Below are 14,394 nucleotides of genomic sequence, written 5' to 3'. Positions count from 1 at the left end.
AGAGTTTACAATCAACTGGAGATTCAGATACACACAAAAAAGTGCACACTTCAAACCCATTTGGTAAGTGTCCAGCGCATGGATTGCTGCACCTCATTAGGACTTGATTTGACCTTGAAGTCCCTTTCAACTTCAGTATAGTTTCAATTTCTGTATATTCTAAGGTGCATAGGCTGAAGGGTATAAGAGAAGAGCAAGAGGCAAAAGATGGCCTCAGGAGCCCTTGGTTTCAGAGCCGGCTTCGGGAAGGGTCAGCCAGGTTGACCCGCGCCTTGGCGGTGAGAGCCGGGTGCTAGCCATTGTTTGCTCATACAGCATTTGAGTCCCCACGCCAAAATGAAGGTTAGGTTGGCAAACGCTTGCATGTCCTCTGGGAAATTAAGAAACTTCCCTATACCACACACTCGGGACACAGCACTCAGCAGTCTCCTCCCTGACATTTTATGCTTTGCTTTATTTTTTTCCAGGTGGAAGGAAGACCACAGAGGCTCCTCCGCTCGCTGGAAAAAGACTATTTAATGTTTCTTGCTAATCAGAACCTTCCAGGGAGACCTCTGAATTTCCACCTCTCACAAATACATTTGAGGCCTTAAAAGTGCTAAAAAGAAGGGAGTTTTGAGACTTCCGAGTAGGTGATACCGTCTCCTGGGCACCCAAGGGTGATTTGAAGACCACTGGGAAGGCCTCCTGGCCAGAAGTGCCTCCTCGTCTTAGACGATAATTCCTTCATGTCGGACCTGAAGATATTTCAAGCTTCAGAGACTCTCGAAAGTGAAGGCTGGAAAGATAATAGCTTAGATTCCAAGAATCACTGAGGTAGAAGGGGAATTTAGCCCATTCCCCTCTTTTTAAGTTAAATTAAATCAAATTTAAAATTCAGCCTCTCGGACATTAATTCATGCTAGTCACATTTCAAGTGTTTGATAACCCCATGTGGCTAGTGGGGTTATTGTGGCCGTCGGATCTCACAGGTTTAGATGTCCTTTTCTCTGACTTCCCCAATCCACATTGAGTGCCCTTCCACATGTCACCAGAGTATTCTGTGTTTGACCCAATCCCCGTACTTACCACACTGTGATATAGTTGCCTGCTTACATCTCTGTTTTCCATTAGACTTTAAACTTCTTGACAGTTAGCACTTTGTTTTATTCACCTTTGTACTTTCAGCAGCCAGCAATCCTCGTGTAAAACAGCTGCTTCGTTCGTTTGAACGAGGTGGAATGCCTCAACGCCAGCAATTTTCTCTGGCCCTTCAAGACACCACAAAATCTGGTCCCTGACGCGCTCTTGGACCTCATCTGCTGCCACCCTCCCTCTGCTCACTCTGCTGCAACCACACTGGCTCCTTGCCATTCCTTGGATGCCCTCAGCACTGTGTTCTCTGTGCTTGGAAAGCCCTTCCCCTGGAGAGCCAATCCACTTTGCTCGCTCCCTCATTGCATTTAGATACCTCATTAGAGCTGCCTTCCCTGGCCAACCTTTTGAAAATAAGTCCTATTCTGCCAGTCATTTTCTAACCCTTTTATTTTTCATTATGGTGCCCATCAGCACCTGGCATGTTATTTACTTAATTCATCTGACTCTCCCAACTAGAACATAGGTTTCATGAAAGCAGGTACTTTTCTGTGTTGCTCAATGCTGTATTTCCAGAAACTGGAACTGTCCCTGGCATCTAATAGGTGCTCAATAAATGTATGTTGAATGTAAGAAGGTTAGACTATCTATCATAGGGGAGCTTGGGAAAAGAGAAAAGATAACAAGGCACTTAGATGCAAAGTTCCAGAAATTTCACGATTTCTCCCAGTTCAAATTTCGAAGTGTCCACATGACTTGGAAAGTCACCCAATGACCAGCTTTTCCTTGATTCATGGTGCAAAAGTTGCCGCAGGAGAAAAAGGGTAATCATGAGTTTTAGGAGGCTGAGGCTTCATCAGTGTATCCAATTCTCTGTCCCCAGACCTAGGGGACCCCTGATTCTTCAAAGGCAGAAGGGTTGGGTGGGTGGAATGTGGCTGTTGGGAGCTTCCATGGCAGTTGGTAAAGGAGACCAGTTGGACTGATGGAAGGGACTCCAGCAGGACGCATGGAACAGAAATGGGCCAGGTAGGAAAGCTCCTGGGGAAGAGGTCAGACTGGATGTTGGGCTGCCTGAGTCCTGGCTGGCAGTGAGGCAGAGCAGAAAATGTAAGAGCTGGAGGCAAAGATCTGGGTCTGAGACTGCATACTGATCACTGTGGAAAAGGACTTGGTGACGTCAGGCAAGCTACTCAATCAACGCTTTGTCTTCATTTGTAAAATGAGATAATTTATATATCACAGGATGGTTGTGAAGATGACATGACATAATATATGTGAAAATGCCCTGTCAACTGTAAAGTATTCGAGAAATACAAGTTATTAGCCCTCTGGGTATTTTCCCAGGAGTTCTCTTGTCTGCCCCCTCTACACATTCAGTCATTGAATTTACTGATTGTATACAACTCGGGGGTCTTATAAACCTTTATTTTGTTATAAAACTCAGATCCTTTCCTCCTGTGTGTCCTAGGGGGTTCAGAAAAACAAATTTCTCTCTAGCCTTAAAGAACCACCATAATTTGTGACTCAAGGAGCCACATTTTGGCATTTCAACAAATAGAGTTTTCTAATGATTTCATGTGGGAATGTGTTGCCTGCCCAGATAGACTATAAGCTGGTTGTTGCAAAAAGCACAGACTTGGAGTCATTCAGTCCTGGGTTTACATCTTGGCTTTGCGACTTACATACAGTAAGGACTTTGGGCAGGTTACTTAATCTTGTTAAGCATTAACCTTATCCACAATATTGACATCATCATAATATCATTGTAAAGTATTGTTGTGAGAATTAAAATAGATAATACATTTAAAGTTCTTAAGTCTGTACCTAGTACATAGTAAGATGCTAATCAATTGTACCTTCTGAACAATACTAAGCACAAGTGTTGGGTTTTCCCAAAGTATCTGATTGAGAACTGTAAGTAAAGCAAAGAAAGCAAACAGTAATTCAAGGCCCATTTTGTTTTTAATCTCTCAGCCTACCGATAGAAACTGCACTGGATCTCTGGCTCGTTCAAAAGTCAAGTCAAAGAATGCTTTCACCGTCTGAACGCCCATCCCATACTAGGCTGAGCTTTGCCTTGTCCAATGTCTAAAAAACTTAAAGGGTTATGGCTTCCTGACTCAAGCAGACACTTCACTTGAACAGGAATATAAAAGCAATTAATTTTCTTGAGTTGACAACTGATAAATCTCACTTGAAATATGAGTGGGTTTGGGTAGAGGAAGAGGATATTGGCAATATTAGTCCTGAGATGTTCATGGAATGGTTGGGGGACATAGGAATGGGACAGAATGACATATTTTTTAAGGTAATTACCAATTTCAAATCCTCTGCCCCCTTTTCAGACCATGTATTTTGATTTTTGTTCAGAAACTTTAATGGACACAAAGATAGCTACATTACTGTACATCACCAAAAATAATTAGCATTGTGTTTACTTATTTGGCTATTTGTTTAATTTATCCACACACTCAACAGTTTTTAAATTCCTACTGAGAGCTGATTGCAGGGATCAAACACAAGGCACACGAGTTCTTGACCTAATGTTCCAGTGCAGGAGACAGACACATAACCAACTTTATTGAAATGCTAACTGGGTGATATTAAGGGTTATATACAAAAGGACCTGGGTTATAGAAGATGGGGAAATTCCTTCTCCTTTGGGGAAGGTGTGGTGTCATCAGAATAAACCTTACAGAGGAAATAGCAGGTCTTGCTGTGTTGCCCTATCCCAGGGTTGGGTGGCTATGGTGAGCTATGACTGAAAATTGAATGTGAGCTCAGGATGTGGAGGGTCTTCTATCCTATACTAAGCAGAACTTTACTCAGTAGGCAACGTGGAACTGCTGAAGCGTTTTAAACCAGAGAAGACATGATTCTAAAGGTAGTTTCCGAGAAATAGACTCCACTAAGAGAGACTTCCATCAATGAGGGGAAATCAGAAAGAAAGTCAACAGTTGTGAGCAACAGGACAGAATAGTAATGGTCTGTGATTGAATAAAACTCTGACTACTCACTCTATCTTTGGCCTGCATGTGGCCTGTACTTCCCTCTCTCTCTCTTCCCCAACGTACATATATATAGTCTGCCCTCTGCCAGGTAGGAAATTAACAGCAGCCTCCAGTTAGTCACTAGATTGTCCATCTAAAATTACCAACTGGGTCAGGGAGGTGCTTTGAAGATGCAAAATCCTGAATCTCTTTTGGGATATGGTCCTATCAAGTCAGCCTTAGACATTGGACAAGGCAAAGCTCAGCCTACTCTGGTGAAAGGAGACGGTGAAAGCACTCTTTGCCTTGACTTTTGAACCAGCCAGAGATCCAGTGCAGTTTTTAAATTTTTTTTCACTGGAGAAACAAAGAGGTGGAGCTGATGAGGCTACAGGTCTTGAGGCAGGAGGGAGAGAATTGGCAAGGGTTTGGGGAACCGAATGAAGTTGGCTAGACTAATCTTCTTTGGTTTCCAAGACAATCTACTAGTATTTATGATGTACCATATGCCCGCTATCAAGGCCTCTTTCATTCTGTTCTGCCTCCTCCATTTATTCATTTATTCAACAAGTATTTCTTGAGGACCTGGGACCTAGGAATATGAGAACAATAAATGAAACCAGAGCCATCTACCTTTGCCCTCGTTCTCTTTGTTAGCTTAGCTCTGAGGAAAGTGTAAAGTAGAATGGGGTGCGCTTGGGTGGGAGTGGGTTGTCCTCTTTATGATTCTCAGGTGTTTAACTGCATTGAGAAAATGCTAGGCAATTTTGTCAGCCTCACCCACTAAACTAATCTCTGAATTTCCTGTGCCTTGCCTATAAGGTACATACGAAGTACTCAGTAATAGAGCAATTGAATGAAAAAAAATTGGCTGCTCTGAGAGGCAATTTTTAATTCAGGGCTTGATGTACCGAGAATCTTTGATCTTAAAGCAAGGGACAGGACAATTGACAAGTATGTTGTAGTTCTGTGGCACTGTACTCTTCAGAATTGAAGAAATACAAGACACACCTGCGAGTAGATTTAGTAATTTATGCTGTAATGTGTGCTTTGATTTCACAGCATCCAGTGACCCAGCACTCAGTCTCTCCAGCATTCAGACTTGAAGCCACTTGTAGCTAGACCCATTTCTTGGCCTTTAGCCAAATAAAAGAGATAACATTTTAAATTAAGCTGCCATTGTATTTCTCCAAGACTCAGAAGTTGGTAATAGTAAATGGAATATGGGTGCTTCAAATATCAATAACAATCATTTTATATTTGTATAATGCTTTTAATTTTCCAAAGTATTATTTATGTCATTGGATTCCATTCGATTATATCACATGATAGGTAGACCAGATATATTATGATTTCCTTTCCAGATAAGGAAAGGGAGGCAAAGTAGTAATAATTTACCTAAAGACTTACAGGTGGTGACTGGGACAGTTGGGATTAGAATGCAAATCTCTTAATGACCAGAATAATATTTATTTCTGCATTTGATTATAGGGGCTTTAAGTTCCATAGATTACTGCTGTATCTTCAATGTCTAATAGTAGGTGCTTAATAAAAATTAGTTTAATTAATGAATAAATTATTTCCTTCCTTCTAATTCTTTGTATCTGTTTTAATTGCTATGTTTTGTTGACATAAGAAACCTTCAAACCTGTAGACAATTTTATGAGTGTATTTGAGACAAACTGACATGTGCCAGGGAGCAAGATCTCAAATGCTTCAGGGAATAATGGTTTTTCAGTTTCTTTTATGCATTTGAAATTAAGGAGGGAATTTAAGGAAGATTCCAAGGAAGTGGGAAAAAACAAGGTGGGGATTGGATTACAAAATAGTTCACAAGATTATGTGCTCTCTTGAGGCTCATTTCAAAGGTGTGTGAACCTAGATGCATAGAAACAATGGACAGGGCTTGCTTAAGGCAAAGAGAAACCTTTTACTAAAAAGTTATATGCCTGAGGCATGACTACCAACCTTGACCTGCCCATTTAGGAATTTATGATCAGATCACCCTTTTTTTTGGTCCTCAGTTCCTAGCTTCTCCTCCTCCTCCTCCTCCTTCTTCTTCTTCTTCTTCTTTTTTTTTTTTAAGATTTTATTGGGGAAGGGGAACAGGACTTTATTGGGGAACAGTGTGTACTTCCAGGATTTTTTCCAAGTCAAGTTGTTGTCCTTTCAATCGTAGTTGTGGAGGGCACAGTTCAATTCTAGGTCCAGTTGCCGTTGTTAGTTGCAGGGGGCAAAGCCCACTATCCCTTGCGGGAGTCGAGGAGTCGAACCGGCAACCTTGTGGTTGAGAACCCATTGGCCTATGTGGGAATTGAACCGGCAGCCTTCGGCGTTAGGAGCACGGAACTCCAACCACCTGAGCCACCGGGCCGGCCCCCTTTTTTTTCCCCATAAATCATAATTTTTAAAAAAAATGTTATTGGGGAATATTGGGGAACAGTGTGTTTCTCCAGGGCCCATCAGCAAAAGTCATTGTCCTTCAATCTAGTTGTGGAGGGTGCAGTTCAACTTCAAGTCCAGTTGCCACTTTCAGTCTTTAGTTGCAGGGGGCACAGCCCACCATCCCATGTTGGAATTGAACCAGCAACCTTGAGAGCCCGCTCTCTGATCAACCGAGCCATTAGGCTGCCCCCCCAGCTTCTTAAATTAGTTGATTAACTCATTAATTTTTGACCTTTTTCCTTGCTAATATGGGAAATCAAGACTATACACTTCCCTTTAAAGACTGATTTACTCTGATCCCACAAGTTTTGGTTTTTTTCAATTTCAGTTGGCATTCAATATTATTTTATATTAGTTTCAGGTGTACAGCATAGTAGTTAGACATTTACATAATTTACAAAGTTGATCCCACAAGGTATTTTCATTATTTATCATTCAGGTCTAAATATTTTCAAATTCAAAATTTCAATAACATGTTTTAAAAATTATCTTTTAAATTGGTGTATTATTTAATTGCATTGTGTTCAGAGAACTTGTTCTATATATGATTATTGTAAATATATTAGAACTTAAGATCTAGAATATGTTCAAGTTATGTAAAAACTGCCTTTGAAATAAACTTCTCTTGCTGGGACTATATTTTATACATAATCAGTTTCATCAAGCTTTTTGAATTATTGAATAATCCATTATTGGTGTTTTAGTCAGCTTGTTCTATCAGTTACTAAAAGAGGTAAGTCAGAATCTGTCACTATGGTGGTAGATTTGTCATTTTTGTTGTTATTCAGTCACTTTTTACTTCATGTAGTTTAAAGCTATCTTATTATGTAGATAAGCATTTAGATGTTTATATTCTCCCGGGAAATGGAAATATTGATGATTATGCGGTGACCCTATTTATTTGAGTAATATTTTTGCCCGATATTAGTATGGCTATACCAGCTTTCTTGTAATTAGGACATTGCCATTCTTTAAGTTTCAACCTCTCTTTGTCCCATGTTCTGGACATTTATATTATAAACAGGAAATAAGTGGGTTTTTAAAAAATCCTTTTTAAAAAGTCCTTCCATATTTGACTTTTAACACAAAAGATTTGGTCTGTTTATTGTAAGTACTGTTATATTTAGATTCATTTCTACTATCTTAATTTGGACTTTCTGTTTTTGTTTCATTATTCCCACTCCTGTCCTGCTTTCTTTTGGATTGAGCTCTCCCCTCCCCCGCCCAATTCCATTTTTCCTCCTTTAGTAGATTTCATTTTCTTACACTGGTTACTCTAGAAATTTTAATATGCATAATTTACTTAATATATACTAATTCTAATTAATATATTTATTTCCCTTCTAACGGCACAAGGAAGCTTAGAGTACTACTTACTACTCAGATCAACCTCCGCAGCTCAAATGCTATTACTGTTTATAGTTGCTTATTTTTATCTCATAAATTAGTAACTTTTATAAAATCAGTTTTTAGATATACCTATTTGTCAGACTATTGGCACATTGTTCCTTCTAGCATCTTAAACCTTTTTTCTGACCTAATTTACTTCTCAAAGTATGTATTGTAGAAGCTCATGTAGTGTTAGTAAAGCTCAAGTTTTTAATTATCTGGAATTATTTTTATTTTCACCTTATTTCTGTAAGATTTTTTAATTAAAGTATCCATTTTTAGGTAGAATTCTTTTTCATCTCGGTCTTTGGAAGACATCATGCTTCACTATTCCGGCTTCCATTGTGGTGCCGAGAAACCAGTTGTCAGGCTAAATATCACTCCTATGAATCTTTATCCTTTTGCTTTGACTGATGTTAACATTTTCTCTGTTAATTTGTGGTTTTACTCCGATGTGTCTAGATATGTTTTTCTTTTATTATGGATTCATTGTCATTCCTTAAATTTAACATTTGTGTCTCTTCAGTTCTGAAAAAATTATCAACCATTATCATTTTTCCAAGTTTAAGAGAATTGTAGTAAAATATACATAACAACCATGTTAACCATTTTTGAGTATATGATTCGGCAGCAGTAAGTACACTCACATTATTCTGCAGCCATCACCATCATTCAACTCCAGAACCTTTTTTATCTTCTAAAACTGAAATTTGGTACCTATTTAACACTAGTTCTCTTTCCTTAGCCCCTGGCAACCACATTCTACTTTCTGTCTCTATGAATTTGACTATATTCTTGTTTAATATTCTGTAAAATTAATGCCTATATTTAAAGTCTTGGCAGGTGATGTTTTACCCCCTGTATGTTGTTCTGTCTCTCACTTAGGGAATTTTGTCCCATGTATTTTGTGCCCATTTTTGATTGTGAGCTAACATTCTTTGGAAGTTGGTTGGAATTCTTAGAGGCCTGAGTAGAGAAAATGTGTTTGTTTTTCCTACAGGCTTGATACTACCACCAATCTGGAACCACTTTGACTATATTTTTTATTTTTATTTTTTTTAACATGAAGGAAATCTGAATTCAGGCCCCAAACTTATTTGAAATCTCATATGTGGTTAGAAATTCACAAAAATTTTTAGACCTTGTCCCAAATGCTATGACTGATGAATTGTTTTTCATTATATTCCTTTGAGGGGTATATGTGTGTTTCTTTTAACTATTCACTGAGCACTGATAATCCTTTGATCCAATTCCCAGATAAATGTTTGGGTCTTTGATCTTACTCTTGAACTTACATGAACTTGAGACTTACTGTGCTGCCTCCAAGTGGCCATTGCAACAAACGCTCTAGATTACTGTGGATGCACAAATGCTCTAGAACAGCCCTCAGGTCTAGCATTCACCCTCCTCTTTAGGTTTGGGTTTTATCTTTAACCTTTGAATATTTTCTTTAGTTTCTTCCCTAACAGAAGATATTGCTAAATTTTACCTGGTGGTTTTGAGAGGTTTCTAGTAACAAGGTTTTTCAGTCACGAGATTCTCTGTAATACTGCACACCTCCATGGGTTCTCACAGCTCTAGATTCTGTGATGTTTTCTTTCTAACTTGAATTTTGATGTCTGTTTTATGCGCGTCATTTTAATTCTCCCAACAAGTCTGTGCGATGGGTATTATCATTATTCCTATTTTAAAGATGAAGAAACTGAAACATAGAAATTTAAGTAATATGCCTAAGGTCACACAGCCAACGCGTAGTAGGTATTTGAATCTGGAAACCCTGGCTTCAGTGCATACGCTCTAAACCACTCCAATCAATCATATTCAGTTTCTGCTTTGTGCCCACACTTTTCCTTCTTGCTTACAGTCAGAATGAGGAGGCAATACATACCCATATGGCACCATTAGAAAACAATATGAGATAATGTGTGCTCCAATTTTACATTATGTGTACAGGCTCTTAATTTCTATAGATGCTTACACAAAGGGTGATCAATGGGAAGTCTTCTGCCAGTTTGGACTTGAAATAGCTCTTATTTAAAGAAATAGATTTAAATTAAGTAAAACAAAAGGAAAAGAGGAAGAAATTCCAAAGCAGGGGAGATATGACCCAAATGTCAGAAGTAGAAATGAGCATGATGTATGTTTGAAAATCCTGGCCCATGAAGCAGAGAAGGTTTTCTTTAGGAAGAAATGGGCAATTCAGCTGGATAGCTATGGAGGAGCCTGAAAGCCAGATAAAGACATTTAGATGTAATAGGTAGAAATTAGGTTTAAGGAAGACACATTTGCAACAGGATGGAAGTTATCAAAAACTGTGAAGGGTCTGACATTTTACCCTACCTGCAAGCAAAAAAGTTAGCCTTTTGCACGGATGCTGGTGGATGTTACACAAAACCCCTGCTTTGTTATTCACGGCACAGCAGGCAGCGTGAGTTTCAGTTTCACATCCATTCTCCTTGCTCCTCCAGTCCCAGAGGTGATGCAGACTGAACGCTATATAGCCGTGGTTTTAGGTCACGACGGAGGAAACTCACCCCTAAGAAACTCAAATCTTTTATAATGGGCTGCAATAATACCTGCCTGACTTTTGCCTGCAGGAAGTATTATCTTCATTATACTAGGCAATACACAAACCTGTTGTCTGCTGGAGAGGAAGAGAGTCCGAAAATAAGGCCATCTATGCCTCTGCTTGCAAGAGGGGAAGCAACATGAGAAACCCATGAAAAATAGTTTCCCAAGTTATAATCTGCAAAATAGCAAACTGAGTAAGAAGGGTTTGGGACATTTCATGTAAGCTCCACAAGAACAGGGATCTTACCTGTTGCTATGGACTGAATGTTTGTGTCCCCCACCAAATTCATATGTTGAAGCCCCAGTGTGATGGTATTTAGAGGTGGGGCTTTGGGAGGTAATTAGGTCATGAGGGAGAAACCCTCGTGAATGGAATTAAGGCCCTTCTACGAAAAGACACCAGAAAGATGATCTCTCTCTCTGCCACATAGGACACAGCAAGAAGGCAGCCATCTATAAATCAGGAAGAGGGCTCTCAGTGGTCACTCAATGTGCTGGCACCTTGATCTTGGACTTTCCAGACTCCAGAACTGTGAGAAATAAATGTTGTTGTTTAAGCCACCCAGTCTATGGTAATTTGTTATAGCAACCCAAGCTGACTAACACACCTGCCGTCAGTCTTGTTCACTATCATACTCCTACAGATAAGTTTATAATAGGCCTTCAATAAATACTTGCTAAATGCATTTAGTGCCTAACAATATTTTAGTGTTTATTGTGTGCCAGGCTCAGTATTAATCATTTGACAAGTATTAACTCACTCAATCCTCATAACAATAGGTACTTTATTATCCCATTCTACAGATGGTAAACCTGAGGCAAAGAGAGTTTTCATTAACTTGCTCTAGATCACACATCTAAGAAGTGGTGGAGCTGGAATTCAAACACCAACATATGATTCCTGCCTCTGTGCTGTTAACTATTAGTAATATGATAAACTGCCTCTCAATGCCTGCCTAGTGGTGGTATTTATTGAGAAAAACATATAAAAGGCTTTTGAAGGAGCAGTTGGATGGCTTTGGTGATTTACTAGATGTAGGGGATTTGAAAAAAAGGGATGAGTTTGGATCTTAGTGAAAATGGTAGGGTGAGGTTCTTCAAAAGTCTATCCTTCCATAGAAACAACTAAAAATCTGGCGAGAACTGTCATAATCAATTCTTTTTGAAACTCTAGAAACTAGTCATGTTTTTTGCAGCAATTCAGGAAGCATCTATTCCAGAAAAACAGCTGAATCTTGGTAAGAATAGCAAGCCTGTGACATTTAAATTTGCCCTAGTCCCATCTCTATCTCTCCAGTTCAGTGGTAGCCTTAAAGATAACAGCCTGCATTCTAGTACCAGTACCACAGGGAACAGAATGAATGTCATTTGAAAATATTGGTCTTTGGTTGATCTTTCTGGTGACTTCCTAGATAACCAGCTCAAAAGGCATTTTATCTCACTTACTTCAGAATTTGCCCAGCCTGAAAGTCACTACCCATGGTCGTTTGTCGAAAACCTTTACTACAGGCAAATCTTTTAGCCTTTGTTGCTAAGGCAATGTATAACAGTTGGGACAAACAATAGAGTAAGCAAATACCTTCCGAGGAAAGGCGGGGGAATGACCTGCTTTAAGGAAATAAGGGTATTGACAAGCTCTGACATATTTCTGGGAATCCAGAAGGCACAAGGCTGTCCACATGCTCAAGGAAAATGACAGAAGGTCCTAAGCTCTGACCTCTTATTGACCCGCATGAGCAGGAAGTGAGAGCCAAGGCAGAGTTGTAAATTTCCTGGCTGAATGTTGAAGGCATGCCTTAATAAATATACAGAATCCCTCTGCAAAGACTGGGAAATGCTTGTTGTTGTTGTTCCCGGTGTTTAACGAAATCCCTGTACATTCATTAGCTGAGCACTAAGTTAACAGAACGGAGATTTCAGTGTCCAGACATGACAAAGAATACAATCTTTACAAAATTAGTTCAGAGAAGTCACTTAACAAAAACCAGCCACAGTAAGCAGCAACAGAGTCTGTAGGGGGAGGAAAAAAGTCTAATTTCAGTGTTTCCAAATTATAATATTCAAAATGTCCAGTTTTCAGTAAAGAAAATATGAGGCATGCACAGAAACAGGAAAGTGTGGCCCATGCACAGGGAAAAAAACAACAAAACAATCACCAGAAAGAATTCCTGAGGAAGCCCAGATATTAGACTTCCTAGACAAAGACAATATTATGAACAGTTGTATGCCAACAAATTAGACAAATTTCTAGAAACACACAAAATACCAAAACTGGTTCAAGAAGATACAGAAAATCTGACTAGACCTATAAAAAGTAGAGATGGTAATAAAAATAACTAAAACAAAAAAAACTTTCAACAAAGAAACACCCAGGACCAGATGGCTTCACTGGTGAATTCTACCAAATGCTCAAAAAAGTAATACCAATCCTACACAAACACTTTGAAAAAATAGAGAGCAGTGAACACTTTCTAATTCATTTTATGAGGACAGTAGTACCCTCATATCAAAACCAGACAAAGGCTTCAGAAGAAAAGAAAACTACAGATCAATATCCCTTATGAATATAGATGTAAAAATCCTCAACAAAATACCAGTAAACTGAACCCAGCAGCATATAAAAAAGATTATACATCATGATCAAATGAGACTTATCCAACAAATGAAAAATGGGTTCATTTCTTGTACGGTATACAATCAATATAATGTACTTTATTTATGATTATCTTAATAGACAGGAAAAGCATTTGACAAAGTCCAACTCTTTCATGATAAAAGCACTCAACTAAACCAGAAATTGAAAGAAAATGCCTCAATCTGATAAAAGGTATCTACAAAAAACCCACAGCTGACATCTTAGTGGTGAAAGACTGAAATATTTCCTCCTAAAATCAGAAACAAGACAAAAATGGCCACTTGCACCACTTCTACTCAATAATATTGGGAGTTCTAGCCAGGTTAATTAGGCAAGAGAAGAAATAAAAGGCATCAGTTTGGAAAGAAAGAAGTAAAACTATCTTTTTTACAGATCATATGATCTGTGTACAATTTAAATATAGAAAGCCTGAAAGAATGCTCACACACACACATACACACACATAATTAGCTCTAGTAAATGAGTTCAGCAAAGTTGAAGGATATGAGATCAATATATAAAAATCAGTTGTATTTTTACACACTACAATGAACAATCCAAAAATAAAACTAAGCAAATAATTTCATTTTTAATACCATAAAAAAAGAATATAATATGTAGGAATAAATTATTGTTTAGAAGGCATCATTCCACTTCAAACCCATTAGGATGGCTATTATCATAAAAGAAAACCAAAAATGAACAAAATAACAAGTGTTGGTAAGGATGTAGAGAAACTGGATCCCATGTCCACTGCTGGTGGGAACGTAAAATGGTACAGCTGCTATGGAAAACAGTATGGTGGTTCCTCAAAAAATGAAACATACAATTACCATATGACCCAGCAATCCCATGACTGGATATGTACCCCCAAGGAATTGAAAGTAGGGACTCAGACAGATATTTGTACATCTCTGTTCATAGCACCATTATTCATAGAAGCTAAAATGTGGAAGCGAATCAAGTGTCCATCAACAGATAAATGGATAAACAAAATGTGATATATATATATGCAATGGAATACTTTTCAGCTTTTAAAAGGAAGGAGATTCTGATACATGCTACAATGTGGATGAACTTTGAAGACAATAAGTTAAATAAGCCCGTCACAAAGAGGCAAATATTTTATGATTTTTTTTTAATGCCTATAGCATTTTTTAATTTTTTTTTTTATTTTTGGGGAAGGTGAACAGGACTTTTATTGGGGAACAGTGTGTACTTCCAGGACTTTTTCCAAGTCAAGTTGTTGTCCTTCCAATCTTAGTCGTGGAGGGTGCAGCTCAGCTC

At 38.6% G+C, this 14,394-nt stretch overlaps 1 pseudogene; it reads left to right on the top strand.

Moving 5' to 3' along the window:
- The first annotated feature begins 2,059 nt into the window (after nt 1-2,059).
- Nucleotides 2,060-14,394, top strand: part of LOC117015140 (transmembrane domain-containing protein TMIGD3-like) — a 59,797-nt pseudogene continuing 47,462 nt past the window's right edge.

This window comes from Rhinolophus ferrumequinum, chromosome 22 (genome assembly GCF_004115265.2).
Source record: "Rhinolophus ferrumequinum isolate MPI-CBG mRhiFer1 chromosome 22, mRhiFer1_v1.p, whole genome shotgun sequence".
NCBI classification, from domain to species: Eukaryota; Metazoa; Chordata; class Mammalia; order Chiroptera; family Rhinolophidae; genus Rhinolophus; species Rhinolophus ferrumequinum.
This window is presented reverse-complemented; position numbering and strand designations above follow the sequence as displayed.